This window comes from Ahaetulla prasina, chromosome 7 (assembly GCF_028640845.1).
Source record: "Ahaetulla prasina isolate Xishuangbanna chromosome 7, ASM2864084v1, whole genome shotgun sequence".
NCBI classification, from domain to species: Eukaryota; Metazoa; Chordata; class Lepidosauria; order Squamata; family Colubridae; genus Ahaetulla; species Ahaetulla prasina.
In genome coordinates, this window is record NC_080545.1 from 25,379,549 (window position 1) to 25,398,768 (window position 19,220).

Sequence of the window (19,220 nt, forward strand, 5' to 3'; positions counted from 1 at the left end):
CTTTAATTGCAATAATACAAGAGCTAGATTTAAACTTAATGTTAACTGCTTTAATCTAGATTGCAGAAAATACGACTTCTGTAACAGAATCATCAGTGCTTGGAATGCTTTACCTGATTCTGTGATCTCTTCTCATAATCCCAAAAGCTTTAACCAAAAACTTTCTACTATTGACCTCACCCCATTCCTAAGAGGACCATAAGGGGCGTACATAAGAGCACAAATGTGCCTACCGTTCCTGTCCTATTGTTTTTCTTTTTTTCTTCATATATATTTATTTATTTATTTATTTATTTATTCGTATTTTTATACCGCCCTATTTCCCTAAGGACTCAGGGCGGTGTACAGCCATATAAAAAACACACAAATATACAAAATAAAACATTCAACTAAAAAACTTATTATAGAGGCCAAATATTTAAAATAAGATATAAATAGTAAAACCCAATTTAAAACCAAAGCTAAAATTTAGTCATTTAAAAATTTAAAACCCTAGTCCAGTCCTGCGCAAATGAATAGATGTGTCTTAAGCTCGCGGCGGAAGGTCCGAAGGTCAGGAAGTTGACGAAGTCCTGGGGGAAGCTCGTTCCAGAGGGTGGGAGCCCCCACAGAAAAGGACCTTCCCCTGGGCGTCGCCAGTCGGCACTGCCTGGCTGATGGCACCCTGAGGAGTCCCTCTCTGTGAGAGCGCACGGGTCGGTGGGAGGCATTCGGTGGCAGCAGACGGTCCCGTAAGTAACCCGGCCCTATGCCTATATATATGCTTATACCTCCTTATATTTCTTCATATATATGTTTATATACTATATAATCTTTTTTGTGTGATGCTTATGTATATTGTTGTGACAAAATAAATAAAATAAAACAATAAAAAATAAATAAAAGATCCAACCTGGAAGCTGGATAAATTTCCTGACAGTGAAACAATTAGTAACCGGAACATCTTGCCTCCTGAAGTTGTGGGTGCTCCATGGCTGTAAGAAAAGATAGGACAACCATTTGTCCGAGGTAGAATAAGGACTCCTGCCATGGGCAGGGAGTTGGAAGCAAAGACCTTCAAAATCTCTTCCAGCCCTATAATTCGATGACTGCAGAAAAGAAGGTGGAGAAGCCAGGTAGAAATTTACAATTCCATAAGATATCAGATATAATTATCAGAACATAATAAGATATCAGCTGAATCAAACCAAAATCCAGTATCCAGTTTTCTATAGTTTCTACAGTTTTCTAGAGTTTTCTATTGACAAAGGATCCATCATTGACCTGTAGGAGGGATCTAGGCAATTAGTTTTCTGTGGGAACTTCTATGCAACTCAGACCCTAATAGGTTTTACAAGAACAATACAGTGTAAAGATATTAAATTAGTTCCTTTGATTTTCAGTAGAAATAGATTGACACTTTTACAGTAGTACCTGCTTTGAAACATACTGTTCTAACTCTGGAGATTGCCATTACTGAAGACTAAAACATCTTCCACAAATGTCTCCCTTTAAAATAATTAATCAATTAAATTAATCAACCAATCCTCTTTTTAAAATAATCTAGTTGATGGCCATTACAATGTCATTAAGTAGATAACTTCATTTACCTCCCTGAATTTCCCATCATTTAAGTTCATTGAATTATCATATCTTCTAATATTATGTGACATACATTATACTTTACCTACTGTACTTTTATTATGTCTGTATTTTAAGTTTTCTCTATAATAAAAAAAACCCTAAATGTTATACATTTTCTTCTCCAAAGAATTGCTTGATACTCTTTACAACCCCACCCTTTTCTGAACCTTTTTGAGTTTCACAATATTTTGAGTCACATATAGAGATTTCTCCAAAGATATGATAATATTAAAGGCACCTTTAACTTTTTTCTTCAGTGATCACTAAATTAGAATTCACCTATCTTCACGCTTATGACAAGAGGCTTCCAGGCAATTTGGGATCAATTTCAGTCAGTTTAAAGATTGGTTCTAACACTGAAATATTCCTGGTCATTGTGATGAACAATATCTCTTTAGAAACATCCAAGGGGAGTATTCTCCTTGATGATTTGATACTATTAAAAAAAACTTGCCCAACTGGCTCCATGAGTACTGTAGATTTTAATCATAGCTGCAGTTCATTTTCATAAATATTGAGGGACTTCTGAAATAATTTGTATGAAGCCACTGGGTGAGATCATCCAGGGATTTAGATATGTATTATCAACAAAGTAAGATATTCAGTTCTGTCTTTAAAAAACATACAATTCAGGTGAGGTTACGGTAAGTGCTGAATTGCTACTTGTACTCGGCAATGGAATGTAGAGCATTAATTCTTGACATTTTCTGCAAATTCAGGTTTGAGATTTTTGAGAATCCTTCATACTTTTGCTTATATTGCACATGATAATCAAATCATTTTTTTGGTAAAATAAATTATAAAGAACAAGCTTTGGAAACAAGAATGCTGTGAGTTACTCCCTCCTGTAATCTGCAGGTTAATTAATGTATTTTACTTTCCTTTGACACTGATTTCGTATTGTATTATTATTTAAGATTTAGATTTCATACTTTTTAGTCATATTTATATAATGAGTGTTCATGAGCTGTCCCAAATCAGTTTCAGTTGAAACTATATATAGCTATATATATATAGCTATATAAACCTTGCAAATGAATAGATAGACAAAGAGAAAGAAAGAAAAATTCTAGAAATAATTATGTTTTATTAACACTTTGGATAACATCTTACCAATGGGGAAAGTAAGTTATTTTTTTGCAGAACTGAAGATCTTCTCTGTAGTGGCACCCTTTCAAATACTTCTGGGAAATATATGCCTTACAATTAAAATAAACATTTCAGTGTTTTTAGTTTTAATATTTTTACTAAAGTATATAAACCAGTTATGTTAAGAAGGTGTCTCTGTGTCAAAAGTTAATTCCTTGTGACTGTCTGGATAGGTCCCTGCAGTTTTCTTGGTAAGATTTCAGAAGTGGTTTGCCATTGTCTTCTTGGGTCAGAATTACTAGCCAAAGTTCACCTAGCTGGTTTCATGCCTAAGGCCAGACTAGAACTCACTGTTTCCCAATTTCTAGCCTAGTGGCTGTCTCTTTTTTTAATGTTAATATACTTAACTTCAATTTCCAGGACTGTGACAGAACCAAATTGCTTTTAAAAACTGACTTCATACTGGCCACATTTGTTCATCATAGAAACAACCATTTTTTACATTTCTGGCTTACTCAGTCATACTCATGTTCTCTGTTCTGGTCTTCTTAGCTCCTCTTACCAAGGGTGTTTAACTAATATAGAAAACTCTATTCATGGTTTGATAATGCATATCATCCAATCCAAAAGCTCATTCTTAAGTGGTTTGGAAATTATAAGCCACAATATGTATTCAGAGGTATCTACATTCCATGGGACTCCATGGTTATGCTACCGAATACCTCTCACCGACCTGTGCGCTCTCATAGAGAAGGACTCCTCAGGGTGCCGTCAGGGTGCCGTCAGTGAGGCAATGTCGTCTGGCGACGCCCAGGGGAAGGGCCTTCTCTGTGGGGGCTCCCACCCTCTGGAACGAACTACCCCCCGGACTTCGTCAGCTTCCGGACCTTCGGACCTTCCATGAGCTTAAAACATACTTATTTAATTGCGCAGGATTGAGTTAGATTTTAAATTTATGGGTTTTAAATTGGGTTTTATTCCTATATTTTTAATTATTGGGCTTTTAGAATAAGTTTTTTAATTGTTTTTATATTGTATTTATGTGTTTTTTTAAGTGCCTGTAAACCGCCCTGAGTCCTTCGGGAGATAGGGCGGTATATAAATATGATCAAATAAATAAAATAAATAAATAAATAAATGGTTATATCTCCATAGTATATTTATTCACAGAAATCTCCAATGTTTGCAGATGTGTAGCATTAACAAATGGTTACATCTCTAAAATAAGGACTGGGAAGTGGCTCACCAGGCTAATGCAGCCTGTTATTAACACACAGCTGCCTGCAGTTACAATTACTGCAGGCTCGAGTCCCACCAGGCCCAAGGTTGACTCAGCCTTCCATCCTTTATAAGGTAGGTAAAATGAGGACCCAGATTGTTGGGGGGGCAATAAGTTGACTTTGTATATAAATATACAAATAGGATGAGACTATTGCCTTACACACTGTAAGCCACCCTGAGTCTTCAGAGAAGGGCGGGATATAAATGTAAATTTAAAAAAAATAATACAGATTTTTTTTAAAAAAATTTTTTTGGCTTATTTTGAAAAACAATGATACAAATACTTTTTAATGGCACCCAGATGCCAAAGGCACCAATTACTAACTTGACAAATAAAAATGTACTGTGGCATTTCTTTTATTTAATGGAAACATAGCCAATGGAAAAGAAGAAAATATATAATTTGGTTAGAAATTATTATTGCACTCCATGTAATTTTCTACAGCAAGCATTCATTATTGCTAAGTGTTTTGTTACTGTTTCATTTTGTGATACAGAGTAATGTTTTCTCATTCTTTTATTTTGGCAATTTACTTGATGTTTAAAGAAGCACTGGAAAATGTGGGGAAAAACCTGCATCAGTATAAAAAGTAATTAGAATAATAGTTTGGTTCAAGAAATCAAAGAAGCAAATGAAACTTTAAAAAGGGAGAAAATCAGTTAAACACCGTAAGTGTGATATCTTTTTCATGCTGCACTTATATTTTTAGATAAAGGCAATGGAAAACTTGCCAGAAGAATTAACAGCTTGCAGCTCATTTACATGACAGCCACATTGTATTAGAAAATATTGGGAATGAATAAAACCATTTAGGACTGTCTTTTATCTGTGGAAGGAAATTAGTGCAGTACTGCCTGCTGTTGATAAGAGAAACTGAAAAAAATCCTGTATATACTCAAATTTTCACTCTCACACAAACACATATACATAATGGATAGCTGACACAGGCTGGTCGTTTTTATAGTTAAGATCACCTGGAGAGCAGAGGTATCTTTTACATATTGCCCTAATGGACTGTAAACTGTTCTTTATTAAAAATATATTTAATACTGCGAAACATTTGGAACCTTATTTTAATAAATGTGAAGACCATGCATTTTAATCCTGTGTATATTTAGCTAGAAGAATGTCTGTTCATGCTCAGTAGAAAACAGTTGGCCATGGCAAATGAAATATTAATTGCATCTAAATGATGAATTGTAAAGTTATTTGTATAAAAATATTATTTGCTCAGAAACTCAAATACTTTGGCCACATAATGAGAAGAGAGGAGTCACTGGAAAAGACCCTGATGTTGGGAAAGATTGCAAAAGGAGAATGGCAGAAGATGAGATGATTAGATAGGGTCATGGACAGAATGAATAGAAATTTGGGCAAACTCCAGGAGACAGTGGTGGAAGGGAGGCCTGGTGTGCTATCAGTCCATGGGATCACGAAGAGTTGGACATGACTTAGCAACTGAACAGCAACAATTCTTTGTCCAAAGGCAGCTCAATTCACACAACCCAACCTTGAGATACATACTCCATCTACTTATCTGAGGTATACCAGATCTTTTAAAAAGCCAATTAGCTCAGTAGCAGGCTATTCGAAGGAGCTTTGCCAACATAGTGGTTGCTCTAACTTGCAGAAGGTGTAATAAAGCACTAATGGCTACATTGGGGGCTATTCATCTATATTGTCCTATTAGATAAGTCTTGATATTAGCTTGCTAAAAACTTTTGACAGTTGTCATCTGGCTAAGTCACATCTACAAAGTGGATGAGTCATTTTAGCACTAGTCCAATCATGTTAAAACAACAACATATACAGGCTTTGTAAGCTTTGCATCATTTAAGTGATGGCTACATAAATCCTAGTGTGTAAAGGACCTTAGCTTGCTGCTCAATTTAAATCAGAACCGTTGCTCTGCCTGGAAGTAGAAATAGCATTTTTACTTTCTATTTTAATTGACAATGGCAAAACTGAACCTCGAGCCCCAGTGGTAGGTTTCAAATTTTTTTACTACGGGTTCAGTGGGTGTGGCTTGGTGGGCGTGGCATGGCTTGGTGGGCGTGGCTTGGTGGGTGTGGCAGGGTTACTGCAAAGTCCTGGAGAATCAGAGTGGCCCGGTATGGAGTTTCTGGTCCATATCCTCTTTCGTCATCAAGGCCTATATTAACTTTTCAACATCTAGGCTGAATGGACTGGCTCGGACTGGAGGAGAGTGGCTAGCTTATTCGGAGCCATGGCCTATACTGTTGGGCGTAGAACTTTTGCTGAAATGACATCTAGACCGGCTGGATGGGCTGCTAATCGCACCACAATTTTATTATGCGAAGATTTTCTACTGCGGACCTTCTTGCCCTGCGAGATTCCCCTCTCTCGCAGGCCTGGCCCTCCTCACTATCGAGGGCCCACCTTGAGGACGGGTTTTGGAACCCCGAGAGCTGGCATGCTAAATCTAGGAGGCTTAGGGGATTTTTAGTTAATTGTTTTAACCGTTTTTTAAGTGGGAGTTTTAATGGAAATTTTAAGGGGGGGAGGGGAACCGACGGGTCTGGGTTGGGGGTGGGTGGGAGGGTTAGGGTGGGGGATGGGGGGGGTGGGAGGGTTAGGGTGGGTGAGGGGGGTAGCCCGTCGGGAGGGAAACCAGTTCCAGCGCATGCTCGTGGCGACTATCAAATGGGTTCGGAGGTTATGGGGGGGGAGTGTGTTCCTTTGTGTGAGGGTGAGTCTATTTGCACGGTAAGTGGGAGGGGCAGATATGGCGGAAGGGGGGGATCGTATCGACATAGGGGGTCACGCGTTCGATGTCTGCAGGCGATCGCGTGCCCCGATCCCCCTGACTTCTCCCGTTCCCCGGATGGTCAAGACCCTCAGAGCCTGGGCCTTCGTCTGATGTTATGCAACGCACGGTCCGTGGCCAATAAGGCCCCCCTAATACATGATCTGATTCAGGGGGGTGCCGCGGATATTATAGGCGTTACGGAGACCTGGTTGGGCACTGAAGGGGGTGTGCCCCTGGTCGAGATGTGCCCACCAGGTTTCCGTGCATTCCATCAGCCGAGGCCCAGGGTAGGGTGGGGGTGGCGGTTGCTATTAAAGAGAGTCTAGAGCCGAGGAGACCACTGTACCTCAGATTGCCGGGTGTGAATCCTCTTGTGAGGTGGGGTCATAGATGTCAGATGGGCTTGCTGGTGGCGTACCTGGCTCCTTGCTGCGTGACAGCTGCCCTGCCCGAGCTCCTGGAGGTGCTTGCCGGGTGGCAGTGGAGACCCCCAGACTTTTAGTCATGGGGGACTTTAACTTGCCATCTGCCGGCTCGTCATCGACGGTAGCTCGGGAGTTCCTGGCCTCCATGACGGCCTTGGACCTGACTCAAGTAGTGGATGGCCCCACTCACATCGGGGGAGGCACACTGGACCTGGTTTTGTCTCTGGTCAGTGGTTGAGAGATCTGGACTTAAAGGAAATAGTCATTGAACCTTTGTCATGGTCAGATCACTCTCTCCTTCGCCTGGACTTTCTGACCGCTACCCAACACCGCAGGGAGACGGAACCATTACGGTGGTACCGTCCCAGGCGCCTGATGGACCCAGAGAGGTTTCGGACGGAGCTTGGGCCACTTCCTGAGGGTCTGGCTCACGGCACGGCAGAGGAACTAGCTGCAGCCTGGGAACGGGCTGCGGCTGGGGCTTTAGACCGTGTCGTGCCTTTGCGGCCTCTGACCCGGCGCAGATCCCAACCGGCTCCTTGGTTCTCCGAGGAGCTGAGGGGGATGAAACGCCAGAGAAGACGCCTAGAGAGTTTCTGGAGGTCCAGCCGTTCAGAGGCTGATCGGACACTAGTTAGATCCTATACCAGGACCTACCTAGTGGCACTGAGGGAAGCGAGGCGTCCCTCCCCCCCCCCCCCCATTGCGCCGGCAGATACCCGCCCAGCTGCCCTGTTTCGGGTGACCCGCTCCCTCCTTCGCCAGGGGGAGCGGGATGACCCGTTGCGGGGACGTGCTGAGGAGTTTAACGGTTATCTATACGATAAAATCGTTCAGCTTAGGGACGGTTTGGACCAAAATTGTGGCGATTCAGACGGGGTATCTGAGGGCGGTCTTGGTGATGTTGTGTGGGATGAGTTTGACCCTGTGACTCCCGAGGACATGGACAGGTTGCTGGGTAGATTGAATGCCACCACGTGTTTACTGGACCCGTGCCCCTCCTGGCTGGTGCTGGCCACTCAGGAGGTGACACGAGGCTGGCTCCAGGGGATTACAAGTGCTTCCTTGTTGGAGGGAGTCTTTCCGGCCGCCTTGAAAGAGGCGGTGGTGAGGCCCCTCCTCAAGAAGCCTTCCCTGGACCCGGCTGTTTTAGGTAATTATCGTCCGGTCTCCAACCTTCGCTTCGCGGCGAAGGTTGTAGAGAGTATGGTGGCATATCAGTTCCCCCTGCACCTGGAGGAAACTGTCTATCTGGACCCGTTCCAGTCCGGCTTCCGGCCCGGTTACAGCACTGAGACGGCTTTGGTCGCGTTGGTGGATGATCTCTGGAGGGCCAGGGACAGGGGTTATTCCTCTGCCCTGGTCCTATTAGACCTCTCAGCGGCTTTTGATACCATCGACCATGGTATCTTGCTGCGCCGGTTGGGGGGATTGGGAGTGGGAGGCACCGTTTATCGGTGGTTCTCCTCCTATCTCTCCGACCGGTCGCAGACGGTGTTGACGGGGGGGCAGAGGTCGACCCCGCGGCGCCTCACTTGTGGGGTGCCGCAGGGGTCGATTCTCTCGCCCCTTCTGTTCAACATCTATATGAAGCCGCTGGGTGAGATCATCAGTGGTTACGGTGTGAGGTACCAGCTGTACGCTGATGACACCCAGCTGTACTTTTCCACACCGGGCCACCCCAATGAAGCTATCGAAGTGCTGTCCCGGTGTTTGGAAGCCGTACGGGTCTGGATGGGGAGAAACAGGCTCAAGCTCAATCCCTCCAAGACGGAGTGGCTGTGGATGCCGGCATCCCGGTACAGTCAGCTGAGTCCGCGGCTGACTGTCGGGAGCGAGTCATTGGCCCCGATGGAGAGGGTGCGCAATTTGGGCGTTCTCCTGGATGAACGGCTGTCTTTTGAAGATCACCTGACGGCCGTCTCCAGGAGAGCTTTCCACCAGGTTCGCCTGGTGCGCCAGTTGCACCCCTTTCTAGACCGGGATGCCTTGTGCACAGTCACTCACGCCCTTGTGACGTCTCGTCTGGATTACTGCAATGCTCTCTACATGGGGCTCCCCTTGAGGGGCATCCGGAGGCTACAGTTAGTCCAGAATGCAGCTGCGGGTGATAGAGGGAGCCCTCGTGGCTCCCGAGTGACACCTATCCTGAGCAGGCTGCACTGGCTGCCTGTGGCCTTCCGGTGCGCTTCAAGGTGTTGGTGAACGTCTTTAAAGCGCTCCATGGCATAGGGCCGGGTTACTTACGGGACCGCCTGCTGCTACCGAATACCTCTCACCGACCCGTGCGCTCTCACAGGGAGGGACTCCTCAGGGTGCCGTCGGCGCGACAGTGTCGTCTGGCGACACCCAGGGGAAGGGCCTTCTCTGTGGGGGCTCCCGCCCTCTGGAACGAACTCCCCCCAGGACTTCGTCAACTTCCGGACCTCCGAACCTTTCGCCGCGAGCTTAAAACTTACTTATTTATCTGCGCTGGCCTGGGTTAGTTTTTAAGTTTATAGGTATTTTAATGGGTTTTAGTCTCAAATTTTAATTGTGGCCAATTTTAATAAGTTTTTTAATTGTATTTTAATTGTATTTATATTGTATTGTCTATTTTACTTGGCTGTGAACCGCCCTGAGTCCTTCGGGAGAAGGGCGGTATACAAATTTAATAAATAAATAAATAAATAAATAAAAGTCCCCATTTCCTCCCAATCAGCTGGGACTCGGGAGGCAGAGAATAGATGGAGGCGGGGGTCAGTCAGAATTTTTACTATCAGGTCTCCGAACTACTCAAAATTTTTGCTACCAGTTCTCCAGAATTGGTCAGAACCTGCTGAAACCACCTCTGTCGAGTCTCTGTATGCAGAGATACTATTTATGTTTGTATGTGCATTTGTCTAGGTTAGTATCAATGGATTAATGAATATGAAAACAAAAACAAAGCTGAGTTAGTACTAGTTTTATCAATGAAGACTACCAATATTTCCAACTTCTATCTACCTGTCGGAGGCCAGCCATTGGATTCTTTTTCATAAACTCATCTGTATCATGATACAATTCTCCATAGAAAAGAAATGGGGGTGGGGAATGCTTCTTCTCTCTCTCTGCACAGGAAAAAGCAATCTATCTATAGAAGGTGATGCAGAGGATACTGCATAGACAGATTATATAGCACAAAATGGAAAAAGCAGTATTCCTCACACCTCCATATAGTGATTTCAGCCTCCCATCTATATATTAGGAAACATACAGTACAAGGTAGCTGCAGCTAAAGTGGCTCTTCCTGTCCTTGATCATGTCTTGTCTTTTTTGCTTTAGAGAAAATGGTAACTGAAACAAGATTCCAGTGCCCGTTGAGTAGCAGATAGTAGGGACAAATAAGGAATTATCACTATCATCACTAACATTTTCAGTTCACAAGTTCTGATGTAGCCATTAACTGGCCAAAGGTACAAAAATAATACCACAGAAGATGGATTTGGTGTCATCTAGTAACAAATTTTTAAATTCTCATTTGGTATCCTGAAGGAACATAGTAGTAATGAACTTACCAAGATACAGCACTTTACTTCATAAGCATTCTCTAGCAGAATAAGCCAGCATAATCAATTTTACCTAAACTCTAAGAAATGCCCTTTTTTTATGAGGCTTGCATAACGGATAGCCACTTTGTGAAAATAATGAGCTGTTTCCTAGAATGATTTGCTTTTCTTTAACGATAACAGATAATGAAACAGTAAATGGGCACAATGAATTTTAAGATAAAGTAAGTGTTTGCTTTCTCTGCCATCGAGGCAATCTTTTGTAAGAAGCAAAAGATTAAGAGTCATTTGGGCTGGATATTAAAACCTGAATGTTATTAATGCAATGTGCACTGTTGCTAGCACAAAAATACAACGGAGGACCAGTGCAATGTTAATTGATTCTTAAAATCAGTAATATTAAGTTTTAGCTGGAAGTATAGAATGGTGAATAATATTACAGCAATTTATTAAAGGTGTATGTCACCAGACTTCCAATGGCTTTGAATAGTAGCGATAGAAAAGAACACATGTAGCTCAGGGTGGAACTGTAGAGTCTGTAGTGCCCTCCGAGCCTGGTTGTTTGCCTGCAGACATTTTGTCACCAGACTAGGTAAAATCTTCAGTGCGGGTTGTGGGAGTGAGGGAGTGAGGGTTACTCTCTGTTTATACACAGTGGCTTTTCCTGAACTGTAGTGGTGGAGGTACTGTTTTCTTCTAGGTAATTCCTTGATTAGGCTGCTGTTTACTGCTTGTTTGCCTGAGCTGGTAATTAATTTCACAACATATGCGCAGACTTACCCATAGTTTCAACTGGGAAATTGTGGACATCCTAGATCCAGCTAAATACAAATGGTAAAACAAGCTCAGAGAGCACCAAGGACTTCTCATTTCAACCTCGAGCTACAAATATTCTCCTTTATGCCAGGAAGCTTGGCATTCAGACAAATCAGCCATCAATAGACACACACAAAGAAACACTACATTTACAAACAATTCAAAATAGACAACAAAAAAGCTAAGAAGGAAACAGAAGACCGGGCAAGTAATCAAGCAGAAAACAATACCCTAATCAAGGAATAACCAAGGAGAAAACCACATTCCCAGCAACATCAAGCTCAGAGACTATCCAGGACTCCACAGTATTAGATTGAACATACATTCCCCAAAATTTAAAACCTTTAGTCTATTCAAATTAAATGACAATAATTTTCCAATTGCAGTGTCAGATGTAACATCATTTAATAATTAAAGAAACCTTAATATTGAAAATGATAAATCTAATCTTTCAACATGTCCATGTACTTGCTAGAACATGGAGACTTCAACAAAGGCATCAACAGTGAAGAGGAAGCTAGATGAAGATTGTTGTCTGATGTTAGAGGATAATGCCTACTGTTGTGAAAAATGTGGGGGGGAGGGTAAGAATACACCTGTCTGACTACCCTTTAAATTGGAGATGGGACAGAAAATTGGAGTTGTTGGCAGCCAACTTTAAATGCACATAGATGTTTTCATGCCACATCATATTCAAAATAGTCAATACTGTAATTTAAGCATATAGATACTAATTTCCTACTTAACCTCTCTCTATGTCTGGAGGTCAATAGGTGATTAGGGTATTAGTTTGTCAGGTGATATAATTGATGTATTAATTAAAGGTAAATCAGCTAAGAAAAAATGAACTATTTGTTTCCAATCTGTTAATCTATCAAAACTTTAAAGACAACATTTAAATTAAAAATTATTGGGCAAATTCACTGTTAGGACTGGGTGATGTACTAATCATACTAATGCTAATAACAATACTATTGTAATTATAAGAAACATTCATTGTAAAAATCCTCAGAGATTTAACATCATCAGCATAGTTTTACTACACAGATTATTAGCTGTAGTAAGATGAACTGAGTGTTAATTGGAACAAGAAATATAATTAAAATACTGTATGAACATTTAAAGCTATATTATCATACATAAGTTGTAAAACAAAAAGCCATAGAATGCTTCCTTTTGCAATGGCATGCAGGCTAAAAAAAAAGCACAAGGATTTCTACTTTATAACCTAGCAGACTAAAAGGAACATACTATTACGTAACTTATTAGGTGCATTAAAATACACTAGTATATACTATTGATAGCATCATAACTATCAGTCTTAGCAAGAGGCAGTATAAAAAATTCACTAGAAAATAAACAGTACTGCTTAAGTTAAGACATTCACAACTTTCTGACCATTTGAGGTCATACTATATAAAGGCTGTCTTTGACTTATGACTAACTAAAACTGGAACTTCTCTCGCTAAGAGATGCAATTGTTAAGTGCATCACATCTGATTTTACAACTTTTGCCATGGTTGCAAACAAATCATGCAGTCATTAGGAGAATCAAGGTTCCCATTAATTTTACTTGTTGGAACTCCTGGGAAGATTACAAATGGTGATCGGGTCATTGCAACTATTGTTAATACATGCCTGTTGCCAAGTGCCCAAATTTTGATCACATGACCTTAGCAATGCTGCGACAGTCATAAGTGCAAGACCTTATTGTAAGTCACTTTCTTCAGTTCTATTTTAAATTAAGATGGTCATTAAACAAATTATTCCATGTTGAGGACTACATATAATAGGAAAGTATACTATTTATTTCTCTGCCAATGTTTCAATGTTCAGCTCAGATCATCACTTTCTGGTATTTGGCCTTCAATCCTTGACTAATTTTGCTGAACTCAAAGAATGCTGTTAATTCTCAAGAAATATACTTCTCAAGGCTTTCTCAATTCAGAATATTAAGTTATCTGTAGAATGACTGATTCAGCATTATGCCTGAAGGAAATACATAATGAATATTCCTAAACTTATGCATCATTAGCCTGATTGTGAAAACAACTGGCTAATGACTGAAAGTTTTTATTTTTGTTATTTTACTCATCTGTAACTACCGTGTTTCCCCAAAAATAAGACCCTGTCTTATATTTTTTTGAACCCTGAAATAAGCGCTGGGCCTTATTGCCATTATGTGATTGGGCTTATTATCAGGGGATGTATATATATATATATATATATATATATATATATATATATATAATTTTTTTATTTATATATAAAGACCTGAATATGCCAAGACATACATACATACATACATACATACATACATACATATGTAGCTCTTGACATATTCGGGTCTTTTCCCATGTAAGGTTGAGAGTATCTTAACTTTACACGGGAAAAGACCCGAATATGCCAAGAGCTACATACCTATATCTGTGAAAACCTACGAATATATATACACACATATATGTGTGTGTGTGTGTGTGCGTGTGTGTGTGTGTGTATGTGTATGTATATATATATGTATATGTATATGTATATATGTATAAATTTTACAAGAAACATTGAGCTGTAGCTTATACCCAACATTGGCATAAAACAATTGAATAGTAATGGATTTGTATGGAAATACTACATGACTATTAAATATTTTAATAGACAATTTGTTTTGCATTCTTGACTCATGCATTTCCCGCTGGATTGCCTGATGACATGACATGAATTTACTGAACAGAAACTTTTATAAAAGCTGAACACCAAGAGAGAGGCTACAGTTACAAAATAGCAAACATTCACCATCTGTCATTAGGACTCCTTCCAAAATGCTGATATACTGAAAAAAAGACAACAGTAAAGTTGCCCCTAGATACAGAATTTAAATAAATGACATGAAATTAATTTTTTAAAAATTGTCCTTTTGAAGGCTTTGAGCTGCTGCTTGGACAAATCTGACTCTCCCAGCTCCCAAAGCACTTAAACCCACCGGAGATTGCTCTTTTCTGATCTCATCACAAAGAGAATCTGTAAGGAGCACTCTAGGCAATCCCAAGCCCTTTCCTTAATCCAGACAGAGGTTTGGGGAACCGATTCATTCACCAGCTGCGCTTTCTGCCATGGAAGTTGGCTCTATCGGCTCAGTTCACTATTGCTCCCCTGGAAGTTAACATAATAACAGAGTTGGAAGGGACCTTGGAAGCCTTCTAGTCCAACCCCCTGCCTAGGCAGGAAACCCTACACCATTTCAGACAAATGGCTATTCAACATTTTCTTAAAAATTTCCAGTGTTGGAGCATTCACAAAGTCGAAATTAACTTTTAAAAAATCAAAAATATTGAAGAGCCCACAAAAATAATAGAGCATTGACAGAAGATTGTAAAACCTAATGAGTTGGGGCAATGCTTCTATTTTGTTTCTATTAAACAAAGGTGCAAGAGCTTTGTATAAATAAAATTATGCCCTATAGAACTGTGGATAATATGTACGTACTCTTTCATGCTCTAAAACGTGATCTGAGACAATTACATTTGGTACTTCACTAAAATTAATACACAGTATTATGTACAGTTTAGTTTCAGTTACTAAGATTAGTCTCTATGTATAATTGTTGGAAATAATCCTTACATTTATATTTATTTATTATACCCATGCACGCGCGCGCACACACACACTTCATGATTTATACTGTCACATTAAAGTTAGAAGAATTGGCAATTTTAGGAAAGATTCTGAGATCACAGCATGTGCCATATTCACAAAGAAGTTTATTTCTTTTATGCTATATAGATAATACCAATAATATTCATCTGGAATTTTAGTTATGTGAAATTGCTAATATTTTGCCAAGCCTAAGATTACAGTAAAGCTTTATTTATCAGACAATTTACGAAAGTAGGAAAAACTCATCATAACTATTTTTACTCTTTTCCAATAAAGCTTAATGGTATAATAAACTTCAACAGAAAATGAGCCAAAGGAAAGATAAGTAGTTCTTTTAGAGTTATTGCAAGTTGTAACTGCTCTTTTGTTGTTGTTGTTGTTAATTTTGATTTACATTGACTTTTCATTTGTATGCTATTACAGCAGCGTTTTTCAAACTGAATCCTTCCGGATGCTCAGCTTCAACTTCCAGAAAATATAAACAGGAATGATGCACATTACTTTCCAAAGAAAGTAGAAGAATCTCACATTGAGAATATAACATATATAAATTCCCATTCAATGGAAGACAACAAATGCTAAAACACACTATGAGCTAAGTTTTATTTTTCCATCAACCTTCAAGTTATTAAAGTTGCAATCTAATAAATATACTTTTATGTTGACCTTTGAACTTAGTGAGCAGATAATTTTTTCCCCATAAAGTTAAAATTATTTCAAAAAAAGTCACAGCAATCATTTCTGGCTCTAATAACGCAATCTGAATGATACATTTACTCCACCTTCCGATAAGCTCCAAGAACAGAGAGATACAAATATTGCATAATGGCATGGCCCTCATACTGTGTTTTACATATTTGGCAAGGGGAGGGGGGAAGAATCTGAATAATTCCTAAAGCTAATGCATGTGAGAGATGATGTCCACAGAGAAGGAACTAAAGGCAAGCAGCACATCCCAGAGCTGGATAGGAGATATAGGAAGAGAGTAAAGATACCACTCCCTAAAATCTTCCAGCATATAATATGTAGGCTGAGAGTAGAAAGCATTTAGTCAGGTAAGATTCTGTCTGTTATTTTATAAACAAATAACTGAACTTTGTTCTATGTCATTCTTGGAGTAAGTCTGACTATGCACTACATATATCCATTTATATGTGTGAAGGACCATGAATTGAGTAGAGGGTTTAAACTCCATAAAATAATTATCTGGCTACCCACATCTGAGGAGTACCACAAATGATAAAACGGGTCATATGGTGCCTCTGGTGAGTAATAGCAATAGCACTTTATATACCACTTTATAGTGCTTTACAGCCCTAAGTGGTTTACAGAGTCAGCATATTGCCCCGAACAATCTGGATCTGGATGGCAGGCTGAGTCAACCTTGAGCCTGTGAGATTTGAATAGCCGAACTGCAACTGAAGTAGCCTGCAGTACTACACTCTAACCACTGCGCCACCTCAGCTCATGTTACTGGGATGCTAATGGATGCCTCAATGTCATATCACTATTTGGAACAAACCAGGGGTGAAATCTAAAATTTTTCCCTACCTGTTCTATGGGCGTGGCTTAATTGGTGGGCGTGGCTTGGTGGTCAGATGACTGGGTGGGCGTGGCCAATAACAATAAATAATAAAAATAATAAAGTATAAAAAAACAATAAGAGGTACCAAAAACCAACTTTCACACAACTGACTCACACACAATGTAAAAGCAGCTGCATTTCACACTTCACACAGCCACAAAAAGCTCAAAAACCAACTTTCACACTTTACACACACACAACTGACACACACACAAAATACCACATACAGCTTTCTGAGATTTTGTGTGTTTGTGTAGTTAGAGTGAAACACTATAGAAACACACCAAATCTCAGAAAGCTGCACAAATATTTTATTATTTTATTTTATTTTATTTTATTTTATTATGGACTTCAATTCCCAGAGTTCCTCAGCCAGACAGCATTAATCACTCAGTGGTGAAATAGATTAGCTAAATTTAGATTAGCTCTGTCTCGTGCTAAAAGCGAAACTGGGGCTTTCGGGCTGTGAGAAAAGCCATGAGGTCGATCAGTAATCAGATAAGTGGCTTAGACTCTTTTAAAAGGAGTTTTTCTAGTTTTTTTTAAGGTTCTGCTGATGAGGAACTCAGGTGAGATCCCCAGAGTAGCCTTTAATTTTAATTTTAATTTTTAAGTTTAAAGGCTCCCGATCTCAGCTGAGGGGTGGAATCCTCAAAGGCTTTTTTTTACTTTTAAAGGCAAGTTTCGGCTGAAGCAAAACTGGCTTTTAAAAGTAAAAAAAAAAACCCTCTGCTGATGGTGTGGCTCAGCAGAGGCAGGGGGGCGGGGCCAGGGATTTTTGCTACCGGTCCTCCGAACCAGCAGCCACCATCGCTACCGGATCACGCGATCCCGTCTGAACCGGGAGCATTTCACCCCTGGAACAAACCATATGATTTTTAAAAACATTTTGTTTAGCCTTTTGCCTTCACTCACCTAAATTACCAAAAAGAAAAAGAACAGAAACATCATCACGTATGCTTTTATAGTAACCTGAATGTGGGGGGGATATTTTATAGCTTCCCTCTGGATCTACCTTGTTTGGAAAGAAGCTTTGTGTAAATTACAGGAAGAAAGGATTAAAATCCTGTTCAGGCTGCAAATCCTGCCAAGACTTGGCTTCTATACCCTAATGTACACTGTAATAAAAGGAAAAACATAATGCAGAGCCCAACTACGTATTTTATGTAATATATGTATTCCAATAGTGCTGCATATGATCATTAAATAAGTGAAAGATGCGAATGATACTGATTCATTTATATGGAATTTAGAAATTCCATATAAATGAATGAATGAATTCCATATAAATAAATATAGATATTTCTTACAACAATTTATTCATTCACACACACCCTCCTTTATTCTGGCAGTCTGTTGGAAAAATCAAAGAGTTATCTTTCTATAATACTTTGCACTACACAAAAGTTACTTGTTTCTATATTTCTTTCTGGGATTTTTCCACACCAAAATATGTTGCTGAAGCCACACTCTGGCATAGTCTTCCCCAACCTGTTGCCCTTTAGATATGCTGGCTCTAGAACTCCCACAATCTAAGCAGACCTAGAATTGTACATGATCCAGCAAGACACGTAATCTCTTAAGCCTATCATTAAATTTCATAGGTTTCAATTACTGTCACTTAGATTCAAGACTGAAATCCCTAGAGAAATTTTAATTTGGCAAGGTCTACTAAGTTCTGTATTCCGGAATGATTGTGAATAAATTTAATTAATAATACATAGAATAACTATTTTAATATTTAAAGCACCAAAATCAGATTCTTCATGAAAATAATAATAAGCAAATAGACTCTGCGGAAGAGTCAATAGGAATCAATGCTAAAGACATGGAAATGTTTATTGAGCATAAGAAAACTATGCTGAATGGACAAATTCATCCAAAAAGTTCAAAGTATAATGGAAGAAAATAGCACAATGCAACTTTTTTTTAGGTTCTTAGGCTACTAAATGCCCTGTACCTACTCCCCAATAAGAATCAATGTACAACTCAACAATAGAGAAATTGCCATTTCCAATCATTTTAATTTGGAAGGGTTACTCCCTTTCCTCCAAAGAGAAAAAGAACATTGCAAGAGTATTTCGTTGATATTCAGTTATCTTCTGTACATTCTGTGGTTTTTAACCCTATTCAGATGAAGCAAATCATCTGAATAAAAAGAATAAAATGCTCCCTCTTGCCTTTACTGTCAAGGTAAACACAAGGAATATTTTGCTTCCATGGTTTTACAGTACTTCTGAAGTTTTGCAATGCATAAAATTACTGGACGTCCATTATAGATATAGATATATACTGTACTTATCTTACAAGCCATTCGATTTCCATGCAGTGGAAGTGAAGCTCTGCTTCCTATCTTCCTGGTTATCCCACTGCATTCTTGTCCAACTCCAGGTTTCATCAGGCACTGGTCCCCTTTATCTTTGCGGCCGTAAATTGGGTGCGAACATTATTC